Source organism: Panthera leo, chromosome A1, assembly GCF_018350215.1.
Source record: "Panthera leo isolate Ple1 chromosome A1, P.leo_Ple1_pat1.1, whole genome shotgun sequence".
Taxonomy (NCBI): domain Eukaryota; kingdom Metazoa; phylum Chordata; class Mammalia; order Carnivora; family Felidae; genus Panthera; species Panthera leo.
In genome coordinates this window covers 30,510,704-30,519,817 of record NC_056679.1, presented here as the reverse complement: position 1 = coordinate 30,519,817, position 9,114 = coordinate 30,510,704, and the positions used below count along the sequence as shown (strand labels likewise).

Here is a 9,114-nt window from a genome sequence, read left to right as displayed (position 1 = left end):
TCAAAGGACACACTCAACAGAGTGAAAGGCAACCTATAAAATGAAACATTGCAAAATCGTATATGTAAATTGTCAAAATACAGAATGTACGACGAATTCTTACAATGCAACAACAAAAGAAATCAAGTAACCCAATTAAAAATAGGCAAAGGACTTGATTTTCTCCAAAGATGGTATATAAGTGACTAAACAAGCATATTACATGCTAACATCACTAATCATAAGAGAAAGGCAAATCAAAACCACAATGAGATATCACCATATACCCATTATGATAGTTATTATTTAAAAAACAACAGGGACACCTGGGTGAATGGGTGACTCAGTCAGTGTGGCTCCCAACTTCAGCTCAAGTCATGATCTCACAGTTTGTGAGTTCGAGCCCTCCATCGGGCTCACTGCTATCAGCGCACAGCCCACTTCTGATCCTCTGTCCCCTTCTCTCTGCTCCTCTTCCCTCCCTCTATCAAAAACAAATAAACATCAAAAAAACAGAAAATATTAGGGATGTAGAAACATCGGAACCTTTATGCACTGTTGGTAGAATTGTGAAGTGGTACAACTCCTCTGAAAAACAGTATGGAAGTTCTTTAAAAATAAAAAATAGAACTAACATATGATCAGGCAATCACACTTCTGGAAATATATCCACAAGGATTGAAAGCAGGGTTGCCGAGAGATATTTTTATACCCATGTTTACAGGAGTACCATTCACAATCATTATGACACTAAAGCAAACCAAATATCCATCAGCAGATAAATGGACAAACAAAATCTGGTATATTCAAACAATGGAATACTATTCAGCCATGAGAAAGAAGGGCATCCTGCCACTTGCAACAACATGGGTGAATCTTGAGGACACTGTGCTAAGTGAAATAAGCCAGTCACAAAACAACTTAACAATGAAGTATCTAAAGTAGTCGAATTCACAGAAACAGAACGTAGACTGAATGGTCATTACAGGATCTGGCGAGAGGCAGAAAAAGGGAGTTGTTTAATAGGTACAGAGTTTCAGATTTGCAATGAAAAAGTTCTGGTGATCTGTTTCACAACAATGTAAATATACTTAACAATACTTTAACTGTGCACATTAAAATGGTTAAAGTGGTCAATTTTTTTAACACAATACAAAATTAACATCCTACATCCTATATAGAACTGTAATCTCCAAAATTTTTTTGTCTTTCCCTTCCATCTGCCTTCCCCCACATATATACATATATTCATAGTAACATTTATATACTAATATTTAGCTAATGTCTCAAGGTGCAATATACACATATAAGGGTCATATGTAATGAATAGTGAGTGGTGTGTCTAAGTCTGTATTTTCAAAAGCATTGTTGATAATTTTAATTTTCAAAATTTTGGCCATATATCAGCTCTAATGAGATCATCATTTTATTTATTTTATAATGTGACTTACAAAGAATTTATACTAAAATAAAAAGTATCGGCCAGTCCCTTATTGGTTCCTTATGCTTGTATGATTAACATTATTTCAATTTGAAAAAAAATTGTGCAAGAATATTTAAAGCTACTTTTTCATCTTGCAAGGTGATTTATCAAAACTAAATATCACTATAAATCCACTCAAATGATCACATGTATATTGCAATATGAAGCAATACAATGAAGGCAAATGGACAGGTGTACCAGTGTCCATCCCTCCACACTGCAAAACTCCCCCTTTTCCCAAAGGATCGCTCAGGTGCTGTTGGTGACAGATGACTAATGGTCTGACCTCAGGACCTTTGACAGCACTAGAGTTATTAATCAATACATTAAAAAGTGATTAAGCTTAATTTTCCTTTTAGATGGAAAATTAATATACATATTTTAATATTTCCTTCTTGTGCAAGTTTCAAGGTCTACCTTTTTTTAATATTAAATACATTTTTAGTCTAGGCTTGTCATTTCTTCAGTAATATTGTACCTAAAAACAATGAGCAGGCTTCTTATCTGTTTGATTCCTATCAGTTTCATTCCTATCGGTAACCAACATTCTTTCCTATAGTTCTCAAATCTGCAGTTTTTTGTTCTCAAACCATCCCTCTCCTATCATGTCCTCTGCTTTCTCAACTTAATGTATAAGACCCTGTAATCATGTGGATTGGTTGGCATTGATGGGATGGAAACATCATTAATCTGATCTTTGCTGCAAAATCAACTCTCTTTTTAACAGAGAAATCTTAGTGGGTGTTCATCTCTTGAAACCATTTTTAAACATCTGTCTCACTCTTTTAAGTCCACAAACAATAGCTTTGCCTACTCCTGACATCTGACCTCCCCCATATCACCCCATCTCTGCCTGACTCCACCCAATTCTTGCCTCACCTTATCTCTTGTAACACACTGGCAAAAAGCGACCCATAATGGCCAACATATCCTAAAAAAAAATTTTTCCCCCAATTGCTTCCTAGAGCTATATGCTTGGAGATAGGTGGTTTACCTTCCATGTTACTCATGGGAGAGTTTTACCAAGTGTTTTTACAACTCTGTAACATGAACCATCAGATTCTCTGTCTCTTATATTAGGCTCTTTTCCATGTCACCTGTCTCCTAATTGCTAACCCAGGGCCATGTATTAAGCAGAACTCTACTCCAATGTACCATTTCCATATCAGGTAATGTCATCCTACCTGCTACAACAAACAACCCCAAATCTCAGTGGCTACATTCAGGAAAGGTTTATGTCGTACTCTAATTATGTTAGACGGCAAGTTTGAGGAAAGGGATACTATCAACTCCACGAAATCACTGAGAAATCTAGGCTTCTTGTATCTACTGGTCCTACCCTTGGCATCTTCCCCACTCAGCTGGCAACGGGAAACGAAGTGGTTAGTTATGTATATTTTGTTATAGACCAAACCTAATATGGGTATACGTTACTTTCACTCCCAAGCCACAGCCGTATTAACTGCAAAGGACACTGAGGAATGTGGTCTGGCTGAGTATCCAGAAGAAAAGGCAGCTTGAAAAACAACAGTCTCCTCTTCAGCACATGGATGAGTGAAATTGGCCCCTAAACTGGTCCCCTGCCTTTACTTTTGCTCTCCCATGATTCGTTTTCCTTTAAGTTTATTTATTTATTTTTGAGAGAGAGAGAGAGAAAGAGAGAGAGAGAATCACAAGCAGGATCTGCACAGTTACTGCAGAGCCAGATGCAGAGTTCAAACCCACCAACTGTGAGATCACGACCTGCGAGATCACGATCAGACATTTTACCAACTGAGCCACCCAGGCACCCCTCCTATAATTCTATTTTCAATACAACAGCGGACAGTTTTTTTTCACACGGTTTTTCAACACCCCACAATAATGCCTCATTTTATTTGCAGTAAAGGCAAAGTCATTCCAGTGGCCTATCATGCCCAATATGTTCTGGCCTCTGTACGTCTCGGGCTTCATCTTCACAAATTTCTCTCAAACTGCACCTGACACAGTGGACTCATAAATGTTCTTAAATGTCCTCAAATGGGACAGGTGCAGCCTGGTCTTGACGTGTTTGTACTAGCCTTAAGGATTCTTCTTCTAAACATCTGCATGACTAAGTTCAATATTTCCTTTAATTTTTCTCAAATGTCACCCTCTCAATGAGGTCTGTGCCCAACTCCCAATAATACCTGAATTCTAGCATCCGATATACCTGCCATGGCAGTTACCATACAGTTCCTTCTCCCCCTGCTACAAAGCAATTGATAAAACTATACTTTCTGGTTGATGCTCTTATGGTTGGAAGGGACCATATGACAGTTCTTGTCAATGACCTTTGGATGGAACTGAGATGTGGTCCTTCTTGGCCAGAGTAATTCACCACCTGGCCAAGCAACCACCTGGCCAAGACTCTGGGCTCTCTTTTCTTCTGGCAAGCCAATGGCTGATTTAAACCACAGAACTTCTAGCCTTTCTGACTACAGACTGCTTATTTGTTAAATTTACCACTCCACTCTGTCTTCCATGGCAAGAACAGGAGTCTAAGGGGCAGGGATCTCTATCTGTCTTATTTATTACAATATCCCAAGTTCTCAAAATAATGTCTGTTATATATTAGATGTTCACTAAATATTTATCAAATTGATGAATGAATATATGAGAGCCCGAAAATTATATTCTACTGGATGAAGAAATGAAAAAAAAAAAAAGAAAAAAAAAGAAAGGACACAGAATAGGCAAGAAAAGTCTCCAAGGGATAATTGCAGACAATGAAAAGGTAAAACATAAAAAGTCAGTCTAAATACTTAATTATCTCACACACAGACTAGATGAGTATATACAGATATATTTTATAAAGAACATCAGAAATACATCCATATGTTTAACCAGGTTTATTTTTAGGTGTACAACTTGTATTTTCTTTACTTCTCTAATTTTACCAAATTCTAATTATTAGTACATAGCACTATACAAACCTAAGGAGTTGAAACTTACGAATATCTAGGTATATAGTATCTTCCGGTTTTAGTTGGATACCTACATACAATATTTCTCAGTTCCTGTTATAGTTTGATTTAACCATGTGCCTAAACTGGGGCCAATGGGATATAAATAGGAGCAATGAAACGCGAGATAATGTCCTTAAAGAAGCTTTTCTAGGAATCTGTGTATTCTTCCTTTATTTTTTAAGTTTATATATTTTGAGAGAGAGAGAGACCATGCATGGGAGGGGCAGAGAGAGAGGGACAGAGAGATAGAATCCCAAGCAGGCTCTGCACCATCAGCATGGAACCTGATGCAGGGCTCGAAACCACGAAGCAGGAGATCATGACCTGGCTCGAAATCAAGAGTCAGACACTCAACTGACTGAGCCACCCAGGCACCCCTCTGCATATCCTTCCTAACCCCTAGGTGAGAAATGTCAAGCACTGTAGTGGCTGGTTGACATTGACAGAGCTGTCCTGCCATCCCTTCTCAATTCCCCTTTGGATTCATGATACAAGAGAGAAATCAATTTCTAACTTATTTTACTCACTAAACTTTATAGTCTGTTATAGCAACTTAGCTGTTATTCTAAACACCACTAAATTCAAGGAGGAGGGGACTACATGGTTGGCTTATACTATTTTTTTGTTTAACATAAAGACAAAGATATTTCCCCATTTCTTTCTCTTTGTATGTGACTATTTATAAAAACTATCATAATGTGACTCTCCCTTTTCTGAAGAACAATATTTGTTAAAAATAAACAAAAGTTTTCAAAATCTTGCATTATTATGCAGATGCAATAGTATAATATGTGTAAATATTTGCATAAATGTATATGCATCTTTATTGCGACAAATCTTCAACAGTTAACACAAAAATTCCTAGGCAAAATTTGCTATGTAGAAAAATAGGATACAAAGAAATCTTATTCATACTAGCTCTTTTCATCAACACCCAATACAAAACTAATGAATATCTGTATAGATAAAAATATGACACTTCTTTCATCACAAAAGGGTAACTTTTCAGCCAACAGTGTTAGTTTTACTTAAGATACATCCTTTGTTACACTTCAGTATAGCATGGGAAAATGCATATGGGGAATGCTCTACGAAAGCACACCAAGTCCATACTTTGTATGATTATATTTATAAATCTTTATTTTAGATCAATTTGGTACAAGTTGTTTTCATTGTACAGGACAGGATCTGATTAAATTGGTTTTGTTCTATAAATGCATAGCTTGGTTTATTTCCTGAACTCTGTCTATGATTTGCATTCCGTGGTCCCTGCTGTTCACTAACACCTACCGTAATACAATCATATCCCTCTAGTTTTGTTCTATTTCTTTTCTTACCTCCTCTTAATTACCCCTTTTGTACCCCTTGTCTATGGTCTCTGTGTCTCTAATACATGGAGGTACTAATTTCACAACCCCCAAGGCTTGTCAGGTTAAAGATTAATGAGCAGACTATACTCAGAGGCTTTGGAAAGGTTAAGCATAATTACAAATGGGTATTTTATGCAATGCTGGAGATGTGCAAGCTGTTTTTTAAAAAAGGGCAAGAAAAAAGGTAATGAAACTTATGGGATTCATGTCAACTATTGTATTCTCAAAAAAAAAGTCTTGTTAAAATGAGAAATTAACATACTAACTAAAAGGGCTTGTTAAATTCTACCCTTTGTTTTATTCACGATTAAAACACATTGTGCACACACACACACACATACACACACACATACACACACGGTAAAAAATTTAGGTACAGTTACAGGCCTGTACTATCACTGACTTTTAATTTTACTTTTTCCTTATTGTGAAAAATTACTTTTTGATATTTAGACTAAAAGGAAAAGTTATGGTTTGAAATAAATACAGTAGCTAAGCATTGCTACTGGAGAAATTAAATAGCATTCAGAGAGGGAATATGTAGTTTCCACTTGAAATTTTATAGCTCACCATGAAAAGAGCTACTTTCCACAGAAAAAAATAACTTAAACCTTCTTTAGAGGTTCAGTTACAAAATTATTGTAAAATATAAGCTGAACATCTGGCCATCTTAGCACCAGGGGGATGGAAGTAGGATTATAGTAATTAAAAGAAATCCAGTCAGTGTTTTACTAATTATAAAGTGTTACCAGGGTTAAAACATTCTTGTTTAAAAGTCAGAAATCTGTTGACCTAATTGGAGATGCTTTTTCCCAAAATGTTTCAGAACAAGGGAATATGCTGGAATTAACTTTTCTCAAAAGGAAAAAGAGATGGGGCGCCTGGGTGGCTCAGTCCGTTGAGCGTCTGACTTCGGCTCAGGTCATGATCTCACAGTCTCTGAGTTCGAGCCCCACGTCAGGCTCTGTGCTGACAGCTCGGAGCCTGGATCCTGCTTCGGATTCTGTGTCTCCCTATCTCTCTGTTCTCCCCCTGCTCACATGCTGTATTTTTCTCAAAAATAAGTAAAGATTAAAAAAAAAATTTTAAAGGAAAGAGAGACAGAGAGAGAGAGAATATTAATCTCTGAATGTTGAGTTGAGAAGTAAGAGTATTTTGAGTTTTTTTTTTTTGTTTTCTGTTTTGTAACAGAGATTAGACATTCCTAGTGTTAATTCATTTCCTTTTAGAGTGTTAGTCAAGCCCCTACTAAGGGTAGCCCCTGTACTTGTCTCCCATAATCCTCCACTTCTGGCACTCAGGGACATCACAACTGCACTCTCTCATATTTGCATCAAGATTTTTCTCGATCAACAAAATTCCAGTTTTTTCACAATGGGTTTGCCCCCAGAACACAGGTGTTATGAACACCACTGCTAAACCTAAACCAAAATGGGAAAGGAAGAGACTCCTATCAACATCGTCATCATTGGACACGTAGATGCGGACAAGTCTACCACTACTGGTCATCTGATCTCTAAATGTGGTGGGATCGACAAAAGAACTATCGAAAAATTTAAGAAGGAGGCTGCTGAGATGGGACAGGGCTCCTTCAAGTATGCCTGGGTCTTGGATAAACTGAAAGCTGAACGTGAACGTGGTATCACCACTGATATCTCCCTGTGGAAATTCGAGACCAGCGAGTACTATGTGACCATCACTGATGCCCCAGGACACAGAGACTTTGTCAAAAATATGATTACAGGCACATCTCAGGCTGACTGCTGTCCTGATCGTTGCTGCTGGTGTTGGCGAATTTGAAGCAGGTTGTCCAAGAAAGGGCTGACCCGTGAGCATGACCCATGAGCCCTTCTGGTTTACACACTGGGTGTAAAACAGCTTATTGTCGGTGTTAACAAAACGGATTCCACTGAGCCCCTCTACAGCCAGGAGAGATACGAGGAAATCGTTAAGGAAGTCGGCACCTACATTAACAAAATTGGCTACAACCCCGACACCGTAGCATTTGTGCCCATTTCTGGTTGGAATGGCCACAACACGCTGGAGCCAAGTGCTCACATGCATTGGTCCAAGGGATGAAAAGACACCTGTAAAGATGGCAATGGCGGTGGAACCACACCGCTTGATTGCATTCCGCCACCTACTCATCCAACTGACAAGCCCTTGCGTCTGCCTCTCCAGGACGTCTACAAAATTGGTGGTATTGGTACTGTCCCTGTGGGTCGAGTGGAGACTGGTGTTCTTAAGCCAGGCGTGGTGGCCACTTTTGCTCCAGTCAGTGTTACAGCTGAAGTAAAGTCTGTTGAAATGCACCATGAAGCTTTGAGTGAGGCTCTACTTGGGGCCAACGTGGGCTTCAATGTCAAGAACGTATCTGTCAAAGATGTTCGTCGTGGCAATGTGGCTGCTGATAGCAAAAATGACCCACCAATGGAAGCAGCTGGTTCAGGATAATCACAGCTCAGGTGATTATCCTGAACCATCCAGGCCAAATCAGTGCCGGATACACCTGTGCTGGACTGTCACACAGTTCACACTGCCGGCAAGTTCGCTGAGCTGAAGGAGATTGACCGTCATTCTGGAAAAAAGCTGGAAGATGGTCCCAAATTCTTGAAATCTGCTGATGCTGCCATCGTTGATACGGTTCCTGGCAAGCCCATGTGTGTTGAGAGCTTCTCTGACTACCCTCCTCTGGAACATCTTGCTGTTCGTGACATGAGACAGACGGTTGCTGTGGGTGTCATCAAAGCAGTGGACAAGAAGGCAGCTGGACCTGGCAAGGTCAACAAATCTGCCCAGAAAGCTCAGAAGGCTACTTAACTGCCCCAATACCTGCCACTCCAGTCTTAATCAGTGGCGGAAGAACGGTCTCAGAACTGTTTGTGTCAATTGGCCATTTAAGTTTAATAGTAAAAGACTGGTTAATGGTAACAATGCATCGTAAAACCTTCAGAAGGAAAGGAGAATGTTTTTTGGACCATTTGTTTTTTTGTGTGTGTGGCAGTTTTAAGTTATTAGTTTTTAAACTCAGTGCTTTTTAATTTTTTTTAATGTTTATTTACCTTTGAGAGAGAGAGAGAGCAAGCACAAGCAGGGGAGAGGAAGACACAGAATCCATAGCAGACTCCAGGCTCTGAGATGTCAGCACAGAGCCCAACACGGGGTTTGAACCCATGAACCAGGAGATCATGACCTGAGCCGAAGTCGGATGTTTAACCAACTGAGCCACCCAGGCGCCCCTAAAATCAGTACTTTTTAATGGAAACAACTTTGACCAAAAATCTGTCACAGAATT

The 9,114-nt window shown here is 39.0% G+C and overlaps 1 pseudogene; it reads left to right on the top strand.

Moving 5' to 3' along the window:
• The first annotated feature begins 7,250 nt into the window (after window positions 1-7,250).
• On the top strand, window positions 7,251-8,639 carry LOC122229053 (annotated as a pseudogene).
• The last annotated feature ends 475 nt before the right edge of the window (window positions 8,640-9,114 follow it).